Source organism: Falco rusticolus, chromosome 5 (genome assembly GCF_015220075.1).
Source record: "Falco rusticolus isolate bFalRus1 chromosome 5, bFalRus1.pri, whole genome shotgun sequence".
NCBI lineage: Eukaryota > Metazoa > Chordata > Aves > Falconiformes > Falconidae > Falco > Falco rusticolus.
The window spans coordinates 61,971,449-61,986,084 of record NC_051191.1 but is presented as its reverse complement, the minus strand read 5'-3'; the positions used below and the strand labels follow the sequence as shown (position 1 = coordinate 61,986,084).

Sequence of the window (14,636 nt, the reverse complement as noted above, 5' to 3'; positions counted from 1 at the left end):
GCAATCATTGTCCTGGTGACACATAATCATTTCACAGGATCAGGAAAACTTATTTTGTTAGAACCAGATTTTATTCCTCTCTTCACTCTTCTCACTGTAATTGAAAAGATTCTTAGGCTATTGTCCCCACACACTGCATAAGTCTTCATTAGCACTGGGACCTCCATCACTATCTACCATCAGTCTTTTCTGATTCCTCCTTGAACTCACTCCTTGAGTGAGGAACAAGTCCTCCTAGAATATTCACAACCACATCATTAAAGCTGACTCAGCCCCTTAGAATTGATAAAAAGTGCTTTTTGCATCTAAGATTCCGAGGAGAGAGACACTTATACTCAGTTGCCTGGGCTCAGGGTCCGCTGATATGTGTCTTCAGACCTTAGCAGCCTAGTCTTTTCCACAGGCAGGCAAACTCAGGGGTAGGTTGTCCATGTCAGGGTTCTGGGTTTGTGAACACAGCCTTGCAATCTGTTAATCATCTTTTCCAGCTCGAGTGAAACTTGAGTGCAAGGTCATTTAGAGATAAGTGCCATCTAATGAACTACACTGGTCTGAATATATGAACTTCATTTCCTCTAGATGAGTCTGTAGTCTCTCCTGACATCTAAGAAATTATTTAAAGTGGTTCCAGAAACTCATAAGGTGGTCCAGGCTTTTTTTGATCATAATGGAGGAGTAGAAGGTTGTATTCTGCTTTAAACTCATTCATTCCATTTTTTTTTACAGTCAAACATAATATATCTGTGAAGACTTACAGCTCTTTAATCCATGAGTAAAATCTGAACAGTTTGAGAAGCTTCAAAAAATGGATCAATGAATGTCTGAAAGAATCAATTCAAAATTGTTCTTCAGTATGTCACATTCAGAAATGCATGCTTTTCCAGGACCCTCTGCCTTACCATTTCAAAAGTAAAAGACTTGTATGGAATGAAATTGTGATAGATTTGCTGAGGTTACAATGTATTTTTTCTCTTTCTTAATCAACAAAGTTTTATTTTTCAGAAGCAATTTTATCTATGCTACAGTAAGCTAATGGTAAAAACATTCTGCTCAACTTCTGTCCTCTGATTCAATTTCAAGAGACAAGAAGGGAAATCTTAAAAAAAAACCAAAAACACAAACCCTAGTAATACATTACTTTAGTTGCTATTCCCTGTATCCTTCAGGATAAACCCCAGATTTTTCCTGGTTGGAGATAAAAGCAATGAGGGAGTTCACAACTTATGCAAAGAAAATATTGGTTATTGAACATCATGTTTAGGTAGGAGACAATTCTAAAGATGTGCCAGCAGGCAAATCACTTGCCCTGCTTGTGGAGACAAAGTATTGATGAATTTTAGGGAAGGCAGCCCTGAACAAGCAAAATTGGCTGTGCTATCAGGGAGATGTGCCTCTGTTTGTGAAACAAAGCTGTGTGCTACTGATAGCCTTACCTTTCCATGTTTTTCTTTTCTGTTTTGCATTAAATGTGTTACATGAGTAACTGTAACACCCTTATAATGTGGTATGGTGACACATTAATCTAAGGGAGCTATGGAAACAGATACTGCCTCAGAAGGGAAGGAGGTTCACCTTCAACGTAAGAGATGTTAATTTGAAGAACATTCTGTAGATTTTCAGTGAATGATGAATATTGTTCATGACTACTCTGAAAATAAGACATTTCTACCAAGATTTGAAGGATCCTGTTCTAGGTCCATGTTTTTATAAGAGTTTTAGCATGCAAAGGAGGCAAAGAACTGCAGGTAACCATGCCTGGCATGCCAGAGCCCGGTCTGCACAGAGGTATTGTGCAAGGAGCTTGCCAAATGCTGATTCCATGCAAATTGGTCATTAGTCCAGGTTAATGGAAGGCTTTTACAGCGTTAGAGAAAAACAGGCATAACACCAGTGCTGGTGAAATACATGGTGTGACTCATCCTGAGCAAATGCTTCCCAACTGAGGGATTAAAGAGTGGGATTTCTGACACTTCTGCTAATTAAATGAGGGCGAGGGTATTCTGAATATTGATTTATTGGATGATGTTCCAGTTGATAACCATGCAGATGAATGAGATAAGGCAGGGGTCCTCAAACTATGGACCATGGGCTGGATATGGACCCCCAGGGTCCTCTATCTGGCCCCCGGTATTTACAGACACACACACCCCCAACCCACACCCACACCCCCCTCCACCGGGGGTTGGGGGGGGAAACCAAGCAGCTGCAGATGACTGCCTGCCACTGCATCCACGCATCGGCCCCCTGGTTAAAAAGTTTGAGGACCCCTGAGATAAGGGAATAGGGGAGATACAGCCTTGCACGATATCTCTTGAAAAACCCATGGCACAGTTATAATACACAGTAAAGTAAAATTAGTCCTGGAGCTGTTAAAGGTTTAAAGCGCATACAACACTTAACAGCTCACTTAAATTTTCACTTGTCTGTGAGAGAGAAAAGAAGAAACTCCCAAAATAGGTTGTAGTTAGTGTCTCAGATGTTTTTTGCTTTGGTTACTGTAAGCTTCTCCTGTCTGGCCCCACAGTTCCTCTGTTATCTCCCTCACATCTGTCCTAAACGTTTCTGCTAAAGTCATATTTGTTTCCTCCCACACACTAACACTCCATTGATTTCCTGTCACTTGCCATGACAAATTCAAGCTGTTCATCTTTACCTACAAGGCCCTTACTGTGTGCCCCCACCTATATATCCAGTTTAATTTCCTCCGACTCCCCCCTCCCACACCCCTTATCTGGAAGTGACCTCAGTTCACAGGATTTGTGGCCCACAAAAGAAAAGGCAGGAGTAAGACTGTTTTTAATCAAAGGCCTGGTTTCCATAGCAAGTCATACCTGACTAACTGCAAGTACACTTTTAGGCCAATATAATCACAGCAGGGTGGCTTTCTTTTGGGGTATTACTTTTATTGTTGTTTATGCTTATAATACATACATTAGTTGGCATTGTCGTGTGGAAGCTAATCTGATAAAATGATTTTGAGAGCCAATATGGCTGTTAAGAGTTGAAAGGAAAATAATTTTCTTCCATTGTACATTTTTAAGATTTCAAAAAACCAGAAAAATCCTGTCTTCCCATTGGAACAGAGCTCTCAGCATTGCTAGAAATGACAAAATACTGCACCAGTAACATAGCAGCGAGGCATGATAAGGAGTTTCATTCCTTGTGAATGAAACAGAAGGAAGTCTTGATCCTGGATATTTCCCAATTTCTCCACTTTGCCTACTTATGAAGTTTTTTATTGGTCTGTGATCTGGATGGAAGCTGCCGCTTCCTCTATCTCTTGCTCAGTTCCTCTTCCTAACTTCCCAGTATGTCTTTTCTACTTTTCGTCTTTTTGCTTATTGCCTTTTTAGGCATGATATAGAAGAGATGGGCATCCAGAGCAGTATAAAGGCAAAACTGGTGTAAAGAAGAGCTTTGTGAGGTACACTTTACTAACTGCAACTGTGTTCATTTTGCCCAGAGATCTGTTTAAATGTAGCAATCTAATTACCCTGTATCCCATCTCTGCATGTCCCTGTAGACAGCTACACCTGATCTTTGCTATGTCCTAATATGCAGTATGTTGTCTTCTGCCATTGTAGATGTGTCTTTGTATCTAGTTAATTCAGGATAACAACTAACTTCTAAAATCACTCAAACTTTCTCATTTCCCTAGCACTTTTCCCACAGTGAAATCTGATTACACGGGAGATAGGGGCACTGGCCTTTTTCTTCTGTCTACACTGAAACAGAAGGCTACACCTACCTATACATACACAGGTAATACTTCAGCTCCTAGTAACTCCCTCTTTAACTTTATGTACCTAGTCACATCACCTAAATGTTTGTATGCAGGTTTTATGTTTAACACCTGTTGATTCTTTCTTTTTCTCATTGACCAGAAGTTACACATTTGGGAAGGCTTTTCTTGTTTAGAGAACCTAGAGTCAAACAATGGCTGAGTAAATTTGACACTGTTTTTCTTAGAAAACTCCTGCAAAATGTGTTACAAGGTGGGACTAAGTGTCTTGACTGCTGTCATGCTACTGATGATGGCATAGGTGTGACTGTAAGTATAGAGCTCGCTTGAAATAAACCAAATGAAGGGAGAAGCCAAAAACACACTGCATCCTGCAAGTGTGTGCATGTTTGTATGGTGGTTAGGGTGGTTTTCTTCTGATTTTGTTTGCTTTGAGACTGAAGGTGAAAACAAGTTGCCCTGTCTTTTATTAAAGACAGAACAGGTCAAATTCACCCACAGTGTAAATGTGCTTTGGCTTCCTACTTCTTCCCACCTGAGCTAGCAGTGACTGTTTTTCCAGCACATTTATTCCAGTATCAGCAGAGATAAAGCAAGCTGAGGAAGAAGGGGTGGGGGTTACACTAGAGGCCAAGGGCAGGGAGCTTTTCGTGCAGCCTCTCATTGTAGTTTAGGATTTTTCAAAGCTGCACATGTTGAGTAATATCTGCCAATAAACACAGCTCAGTGGGTGAGAAATCTGTCTGCCTCTTGCTGAGGATTAGAAGAGAAAAGACACCAAATGAGCAGTTTCTTCACATGTGGGTCATGCCCCTCACTGGGGTACTTGCCCCTGACCTAATTCTGTTCCACTTTGTCTCCCTCATTCCCTCCTGTCTTCCTTCCCTCTTCTACTCCTCCACTGCTGCACTACTGGTGGTCTGGTGCATGCTGCACAGATGTTTTCCCCATGCTATTATAAGATTATTTTTCAAGTGGCTTCTTGGAACAGATGTTCCAGTGTGTGCACTCTCCTTCCCTTGGCTGAAAGTGCTCTGCACAAAGAGCAGATTGCATTGCTGCTCTCCTTTTGATCTAAAGAGCAAGTGTGAGAAAAAAAAGCTCACAAATGATGCTGGTTTTCATTTCAGGCTGCTTGGCAATGGTGCACCTGGGTGTGTGTCTCCTTCTTCTTTTCTCCCCCATCACTAGTGCTGCTTGCAGATGTTTTTTTCTGTGCCTTTCTTCTTCAGCCCATTTTTTTCCCTCTGTGACCCAATACTTTACTCCCACTGCTTTTAAATTTTCTTTCATCTAACACTCCGGTATGCATGCTTCCAAAATAATTCTCTACCCATTGCCAGCACCTCATCTTCATCTTCTCCTTCCTTTGGCAATCCCTGGACTGTTAGGATGGATAATTCTCATGTGTTTGGGTACGAGGCGTGTCCCCTTTTTAATCTTTTCATTTTGATTTCAGATTCATTGCTTAGTTTCTCCTTCATTGCCCCAGTGAATTCACCTGAATATTGCTGCTTCAACTTTTTAATTTTATTTCTCCCTTTGGGTCAGGGACATTTCAGAGAGTCAGAGGTCTTATGACATCAAGCGAACATCTTTTTCAAGTGCCACTTAATTTATGGATACAACAAAAGCATGACACAAGGAGGTTGTGAAACGTATGCTATATTTCACGATCCTCTATCTAGGCTTAACCAACTGAAACTCATCTTTTGGGATTAAAAAAATTTAAAAAATCTTTATTTGCTCACATCCAGTCTTTCAGATAAATGGTATATCAGCTTTAATTCTGGGTGTTGGCTTTCCTTAGAAATTCAACTTACATGAATGCTGTCTTTAGGGAGAAAAATAAATATTGCAAATCTTTTCTGAGCCAATAAGGTAGAATTTGGGATTGGGTTCCTAGCCCAATATTAATCAGCTTCAGTTGATTCAGGATGATTTGCATCAGTGGAGAATTTGGTTTGGATATGTGTTCTAAAAAATCTGCCCATTGTTATTCTTGTTTTGGTATGTCCAGCACTGTATGTACCCATTACTTTTGTTATAATGTCCTCTTATGGAAAAGTCCTGCAGAATTTATTGAGGAATGATAACCTTGTATAAGATTGTATAGGATTCTCTAACAGGGAAACTATTTCATTGCATTCACAGTCTGTCCTAGATTCCTCCAGAAATGTAAATCCTCTTTGCTGATTTATAGACTTGCAGGGAAATTTCTCTAGAACTCAATGGGGTTAAACTTATTAAATATCATACCGTCCCAGGGATGATTTAAACCACAGTTATAACCTTATGAACTCTTTCCTTCTCTAGCTTCTCTTGTAAGATTGTTCTATGGCATTGTGTTGCAGTGTGTATCAGCAAATCAGCAACAGATAAATAAACAAACAAACAAATAAATAAATAGGGTGATATATGCTGCGGCAGCGCTTTCCATCCACTAAACTACTTCCACCTGTGAGCTGAGGCTGCAAGCACAGCTTTAGTTGTGGTGCACTGCTTTCAAACCAAAAATACCTGTAAATCTGACCTATGGTTATAAATTCACCTACAATCCAAATAATCCATTACAGGTAAATGACTCTATTTCCATTCACATTTGAGACCAGTCTACCACACATCCTCTGGAAACTCAGAAAACTGGCCTTTCAGTGCTATTGCTGGCAGCTTACTTCTTGCTGGCCTTGCATTCTGCACTGAAGTATTAGAAAGCTGTCTTAGTCACCTCAGCATTGTTGGTATCTAAAAGGGTAGTGGAAGGGAGAATGTAAAGAAGAGAACCAACTGGTTTAATGATGATTGTCAACAAGCTTATGAAAGAGGATCATATGATATAAAGCACATGATAGTAGGAAAGCAGATTCTCATATTACAGGAAATCCTATTTCCTGACCTTTGTATGTGATGGGTGTAGCAGGTGACATTGTAAACATAGTCACATCCAGTGTGAACCCAAAGTTTGCAAAAAAACAATAATCTATATTTTCACTCAAAAAGTTAATTTAAAATAGGCTGAAAAACAACCCCATGCTGGCCATTTAGGACGTTTCTTCTGTCCGAAGGCCAGACCCACATGTCATTCTGGACAAACTTTTTTGCTTTCTTGTTAAAATTCTTTGTTGGCAGAGATGCCATAGGCTTACCAGCCTATTCCAGTGTTCAACCATTCCTTCCGTCCATATAGTTTTTCAAGTGCTGAATGACATTTGTGGTATGGTTGCCATTGTACAAGCAGCTGCAGTAGGCTTTCTTCAAAAACTCACTGTAGGAATTTCTAGACTATGTCTGCTGGGCTTCTTTAAACCTCTGATTTAGGTGTAACCTGTTATCTTAAACCCTGGGGCAGCAGGCAGGGTGTTGCTTTGGTTTGATTTTTTTTCATCTAGATTACCAGAGAGGATATGATAAGATGGTTTTATTTTCTTTTTTATAAATACATATTTATATAATTATGTCAAATAAAAGGGGGGGTGTGGTGTGGTGTTAGTTCTTGCTTTGCCTTTTAGCAGACCTAAAAATAAAACCTGTGGATTTATTATTTTTAAAGTATGAAAAAACTCAGTGTCACTGACACTAATCTCTAGCTGACAATGTTCTCTGTGAGGATGGTATTTTAGCTGCCTTTCTGTTTATTCTTCTTCAAAAGGATTTGGAGTGCTAAAGAGGGTCTTTTGGCAGAGCCTGCTGTTTAAACTATACCTTTCATGAAGGTGGAATCACAGATGGCTGATGAAGACCTGCCTCTGCATTGAATATCATCCTTGCTTTAGGGTCCAAGGAAGAGGTAATCTTAAAATACTTTTGACGTGAACTGATCTGTGTAGACAGAAAAATGCAAAGAAACAAGATTCCACTTGCAGTGGACCTGTGCAGAGGTAAGCAGGCATGAACCAGCAAGACTCAAAAGCTGCACAGCCCCTGCAGAGCTGCTTCAAGATTTGCTACCACTTCTAATGATAATTTAGACAAAATAATAATCTAACCTGTAACAACTGGTGGTTAACTGGATTTGAATGAGCTGTCAACAGTCTTATGACTTTATTCTGCCTGTGCAGTTTGCTTTTAGTACATAGATTGTCAAAGTTTTATGATACGCTTCTATATATCTCCCTTTAGGAGTCCTTTTCAGGATAAATTGCATTTCTCTGCCTCCAGATGTGACCACCTCAAAATTTCCTGTGAGAGGCAGTGCTAACAGAGCTAGGGTAAAAGAAGTCGTGAGAAGGTGTCTTTCCCAGTGCATTCAGCTAATTAATGAATGACAGGACAAAGGAGTGGTAGTTCTTGGGTGCAAAAATGGATAGCATAGATCCCAAATGATTGAAACTCACCACTTGAAGAAAGCCTAAAAGTGGCAAAATCCTCTATCTTCTACCCTCCTGACATTTAACAATGTAGGAAAACAACAACAAAGTAAAAAGTCAAGAAAACATTATTATTCACAATAGACTGCTTTCAGTAACTTGAACTAATTTTGTGTATTAACAGTCATACTTGATCAGAGTACTTTGAAAGAAGATTGCAAACCTTGTCTTATTTTACCTGAGAAGGGAGAAGGGACAAACTCATCATAACTAAGGAAAAAAGAAGTATTGTCATAACTTGGAGTTTTGAACTCCAGTCTCTAAAGTGAACTGAATAGTCCTCCATGGGAGACTTGTATTTACCTCTGATTTGCATCAGGGCCTCTGTGTCATGGCTTCTGTCACAGATACACCTAAAAATACACAGGCACCTTGGACCTCAATCCCACAATTTACAGGCTGTGGGTGAGGTGGAGTTCCAAGGACTTGTTCATCTTCCATGGTGACAGATTTGTGCTCTTGGACTGAGATCTCTGTACTGTGTCTTTCTGAGGCATAAAATTACTTGTTTTCCTCTGACCAGCATTGTGACACTTACAATGTTCCTGAAGGGCACAAAAAAGAACATTTGCTGTTACCACCAATTGTCTTTTCTGTTTTTTCCTTTTATTCTACAATTGCCTTTTTATTCTGTTGTGCATGTTTTATAATATTTACACCTTGTCATGGTTCAGAGCTTCCATACAGTTACGGTCTTAACAGAGGCCTGAAAGAGTAACTCACAATTGGCCTGACATAACATCCCTGTGTATCTTTTTTGATTTCCACCCTATCTGTCCACAGCTTCCTGAGCCTCCCCAGGCAATCTCTTTCTGCATTGTGTAATGGGCTTGTTTGAGATGACCTTACAAATCTTACAAATACAGTTGTTAATTTTGACTTGTAATTACAACTAACTATAAAATAAACCCAAAAATAGTAAAAAATCCCACACCAAACATTGCAATGATAAACTAAGAATAAATACCATGTTCCAGAAAGTTTTTCTGTCCAGCGGGTCTGAACACTCCTTTTCCTTCACAGATCAGGCTGGACATTAATGTCCTCAGTTTCCCACAGGCTTTGGGATACCAGATTTTTGTCACACTCGTCTCCAAACATTCTTCCTATCCCCATTCTTTTCCTCACTTCTGCATAGCTCTGGACATACCTTTCCCTTTTCCAAGCAAGCTCTGATCTGGTATCAGTGCTGATGCTAAGCTTGCTGGAACTGTATTGTCCCTGGAAGTCTGATGGTGTGATGTAAAACTACCTTGTAGGAATGATAGGGTTAAAAAGCATTGTGGGGTGCACAGGTAAGTATTCTGTGGTCAGGGATAAGGCACATCTAATATACAGGATGGTCTTGTGTCATTATATCTTATATGTCGTTCTACAGGGCCAATTATAGGTAGTTCTGCAATCACCAGATGGGAGATAATTTTAATCACAAACCTTACTCTCTAAGCTTCTGTGTCCCTTCTCCCTGGACAAAGATGTGACAATTGATTAATATTAAACCATATGTTGTTTCTTTAACTGATAAATGGAAAACACATTATTGGTTAACAGCTCGGTTTGGAAACAGTTGTTTAGTCATGATCGTGTAACAAAATGGGAGGAAACCCAAGTGGCAGCATAGAGCGTTAAGGTTGAGGCTGGTAACAACTGCAGTCATTCAGCAAGGCAAGGCTGTCAGAACTTACGAAGAGATGAGAACAGGGCTGTTTGATTTGGAAGTCAGGATTTAAGCCACATTTTTTGATTGCACAATTGAACTTAACTCTTAACTAACAAGTAGACTTAGCATTTGAAGTTGCAAAGTCCATCTGTTCAGAGTCATCACGCAGGAACTTTTCCTCCTGGCTGGGAAGCCTTACAAAGCAGGCTTGTTTTGCCACTGCAGTGCAGTTGATTTCAGAGAAGGCTTAAATGACATTGCAGAAGTCTTCCTTTCTAAGGGACAGCCAAAACTTCCTTGGCTCACCTGCCAGCTCTGTTCTGACTCTTGTGTGTCACACATCTGTCTGCTCACACCACACTGTTGGATGACTACTGAGTTTATGGGAATATTTGTGACCACTCTTAATTGAGATGAAGGCTATGACTCCAGCAGCCAACAGCAGGCAAACATCAGCTGTCTAAAAGATATGAGTGTGCTCTTTTATAAAAATGCATTATAGTTTCTGGCACTTGCTAGATGGCTGAGCTCAAGTGTTGGAGAATGTGAGGGTGGGACATTATGACTCAGCTGTTTTCTGTATTGCATTCATTAATATCTTGTATATTTTCCTGCAAGGACAGTTATAAATAGTTTTGTAGTGATCAGATGGGAAACAGTAAGCACAGCCCTTACTCAGCACCACTGGGGAAAAAGCTTTCCATCATCCGTCCCCAGCTTGCTTTCTCTGACACCTTTGTTGCTCCCTAACCACTTTTACTACTGGGATAGTAGCCCCAGCCCGCATGCTGGTGGTGCCGGGACTCCTCACCTAATAGGGTGAACAGGAAGGCAAAGAACTGTGAGGAATGCAATGAACCCAGCTCTGCCCCCACCTCCACATGCCAGCTAGATTAGATGGCTATGGGTCTGATTCAGGGTGCTCTGAAGTCCATGCAAATATTTGTGTTGATTTCGGTGGCTTTGGTTCAGCACCTGTGTACACAGATAAAAGTAAGCTTTCTTTCCCGAAGAGGGACAAAGTCATGTTTTCCTTTCATAGAGAGAAGTGCTGATACCATCTTCTCTGCTCTGCTCCTGGGACGGTCCATCTAGACGTTGTTGTGCATCCTGCTCCATTGTTAGAGTTCTAGCTGATCCCTAGAAATTCTTCCTCATGTATACACCTCCATTCTTGTTATAAGACAAAGGGACCATGCATAATGTTTTCTGCTTCATAGTTTTGAATGTTAAAGGGGTAATCTAAGACCAGAAACATTTTGTGGAATGTGTCCATTCCAAGAAAGGAAAAATTCAAGAAAAATTTAAGGAAAACTTTATTACCCGCAGCAGCTATATGTCAGTGTGAGTGGCAGTAGACCTTAATTCTTTAAAAGTGCATTCTACTTGTGCTACCATTGAATTTCTGACTTTTCTTTAAAGCCTTTGTACCCAAAGTTGTGTGATTTAATTGATTTTTTTTTTTCTTTTCTTGGAAGAATATAGATAAGGAACTCACAAGCAAATAAATACTAAGGCTACTGTCCAGGTAAGTTTACTGTTTCACAAGTCATTTAAGTTCATGTCCCTGCATCTCTCTGACAGTGTGCATCCTCCCCTAACGTGATGTAGAATGTAGTTATTTACAATAATTATGTGTATTGCACGTTCTAGACATCAGCATCAGTGCAAAAAAAAGTGTAATAACATCAAGCCCCAGGGGTTTGCATGATTAAAAAAAAAAACAAAACAAAAAAAGATTTTATAGCCCATGTTTTGTCAGTTTGATTGCTGTTGAGGTAATTGTCTGTGTTTAATCCACCTTCTTCACTTTAATTCTGTGATTTCACAGTCTTCTCAAATTTTGAGAAAGTCCCTTATTATGAAATGCTGCTTTGAAACTTGGACCACAAAAAATTTCTTTTATATGCTGTCAAGGTAATAATGAAATAGAAATTAAAAAGATTATGGCAGTAATTCCGTGGGATTGAAAACTCCTCCATGTTGTTGTTTTTCATCTGAAAGGAAAAGATGGCAGTTTTTTTCTTTTGAAATGCAAAAGAATTCAGTTATTCTACCCCTGGAATATGTTTCTTTTGATCTTTTATGATTAATCTCTAGAAGATGACTCTGGCTAAAATGCTTCTAAATAAAAAACTTGTAGGTTTGGAGAAAATGTACGGTAATGGGGTTTTGAGAACTCCTGCGATGCTTTCATAAGTGACAGTATTTCGACAAAAGCTAAGGTTCTGTGTTCTGGTCAATAGTACAAAATTTTCCAACTCTTTATGGAATGCCAGCCCTATCCGGGGCAAAGTCCTTCTAACTGGTTGCCTGCCTGGGAGAGCACTCAGGAAGGTCTGCTGGAAGAAAGAGGCAAAGGTCTTTGCACCTCCCCTTAACAAGAAGGAAATGGGAAGACCACAACATGCGGGAATATCTCCATGTATTCCCATTCTCTCTTAGTCTGAGCGATAAAATTGTTTTTTTGCTTCGCTACTTAACTAGTCCTCCTGAAAACATCTGAAGCTGCTTTTCATTAAGCAAAAAGGAAGAAAGAACCCAGAGAGAATTGCTTCCTAAGCTCTTGTAGTAGCAGTGAAGGATTTCAGGAGGTGATGAAGGTGGGCATGTTTGTATGCAAATCACATGAAATTAGGGAGATGCTGGCAACAGGACTGACTGTGCAGCAATGACATATGTGGAGGTCAGAGAACTGTGGAGAGTCAAAGATCACAGAAATTTAAAGAAGCATGTGGGATAGTGAACAGCATCACTTTGGAAGCCAGGAGGGTAGGTTAATCACAGAGAGGGGAACGAGTGTATGTGAGGAATGAGATTTCTTGACCCAAAGGCCAAAATCCTGCGTAACCACAGGAGAAACATGAAGGGTGTTTGGCTAAATAATGAATGAATACTTGGAGAAGGAGACCAGATAAACTTGTGAGATATGCCCTTGATCAGAGCAGAAATTGGTCCCATGTGATTTCTGCCAGGTTTCTGGAACAGTCAGGGCAGAAACTGCTGACAGATGTCCTTGCTCTTCAGCTCTCTACAGGCAACTCTTTACAATCCCCAGACCTTTGTGAACCACTTTCAAGGCCATTTCTGGCACTGTCCAGAATCCATGAGAGGTACTAAGGGTGAGGGTAAAAGTATCTGCTGAGCACAGGAAAGGGACTGGACCAAAAGACTGAAAGACCACTTCAGAGTTAATTGTTGGGTGGGTTTTGGTGGGCTTTTTTTTATTATTTTGCATGTTAGAGCACAAGTAAGGGTTAGACTTGGAGAGGCTTCTCTTTATTTTCTGTGTGTTCTCAAGGACAGTTAGCTGTCCTCAAGTTAGCTGAGGACCCAGCAAGCCCAATTTGTAAGCTCCTTAATAGTTCCAGAGAATTCTCAGACAGACCAGGAGAAACAATTTCACTGTATTAAGTACCTGGTGTAATTCTCCCCTTTTTCAGCCTGGACTCTGTGTTCCTCACGCTGGTAAACTCTGCTGCTTCTGGTCCAAGTCTTGTGATTGCCTCTAAGGAAAGGCTGGTTGAAGCCCAGACATATGGTAGGGAGTGGGCAGAGAGCACAGCAGACAGCAATGGCTCCAAGGTCTCACAAGGTAGCATGTAGTTGACATATTACACTTAAGTATGGAGAAGGAGTTCATTTTGGCTGATGTTGTCTAGCTACCACAGGTGTAATCAAGCCACAGAGAAGTAAGAAAGGCAGAGTGAAGAGGTATAAGCAAAGCAGCCCAATGATTTTGGTGCCACCTCTGTAGGACTAAATGAAACCAGCAGCATGTGTTTGTGATCTAGTAGGAGACTAGGCTAATAACAGCATTATTGACCCCATTCCTGGACTGAACTTTGGTTTGAAGGGGTACCAAGTGTCAGGTTCTGCTTGTCAGAAATTCTAAAGCAAGGGCTCAAGAAATGCTTCGTTGGGAGTCCATCAAAGTTCTGTGTGTTGCCCTCAGAGCTTACATATGTACCTGTCTTCTTCACAGAGCGAAAGCATGAGCCTCTATGGCCAAACTTGCCTTGTCCACTGGAGAGAGTTGCTCTTTGAAACATCCTGATGGTTCTAAGTTGAGTCAAACCTTTGATATAAGGCAGAGTTGGAGGTTTTAAAGTTGGAGAGGTGCAAATATATCAGGGGAAAAAAAAAAAAAAAAAAAAAAAGGCAGTCAGTTGTGCATAAAAGGTTTGAGACTATCCCTAAGACTACCTGTCAGTGAAAAAATGAAATAAACTTGGCCCCTTTTGAGGTGCACTACAGGCCTGCACTGTGAGGATAGACGGGGCATTTTAGCCAAATACTTTAACAAGAGCAGTGCTTGGGAACACTACTTTAACAGTGTAGATGTGACCAAAGGGGAATTCATGGTGACTGCCAGAATCACAGTGCTTTCTAAAGGAGTGATTTTCTAGAGGGGAACAGCATATTACTGTGACAAAATACTTGTACTGCCTTATCCAACTGTCTTAGCTCACAATCTATGCATGTAAGAGACAAAAATAGGAGATGTTAGAAATAATGTAAAGTGTCTAGCATATGACAAAAAAAGATCATAATGATCATGGGAAATGAAAGTGAGATATGACTTTATCTGATTATGAAATTACATAGTGGAAGGAGGGTTACACTACTAACCTACTATGTTCAGTGGGCTGTTAATGATGGACAGCTTAAGAGGATGGAAAAACTTAAGAGGCATGGCTGTAAATCTGGTTCAGGAGGAACACTGAAGATCAGCTAAATGTCACAGAGTCCTGATCTGTCTGGAGTTTTTGGGGATAAGTCGGAGCTGGACTGTGCACAGGTCCAGCAGCCTTGCAGACAAATAAAGATGTTCAGGTCGTCACGGGTATGACAGGACCAAAATGTC

The 14,636-nt window shown here is 40.4% G+C and overlaps 1 long non-coding RNA gene across 1 annotated transcript in view; it reads left to right on the top strand.

The window, feature by feature from the left end:
- The first annotated feature begins 7,428 nt into the window (after positions 1–7,428).
- The window catches only part of LOC119148295, a 62,642-nt gene continuing 55,434 nt past the window's right edge, over positions 7,429–14,636 (top strand). The window contains exons 1-2 of the long non-coding RNA XR_005104359.1: positions 7,429–7,529; positions 11,248–11,297. This is a non-coding gene — a long non-coding RNA (uncharacterized LOC119148295). The remainder of the gene's footprint in view (positions 7,530–11,247; positions 11,298–14,636) is intronic.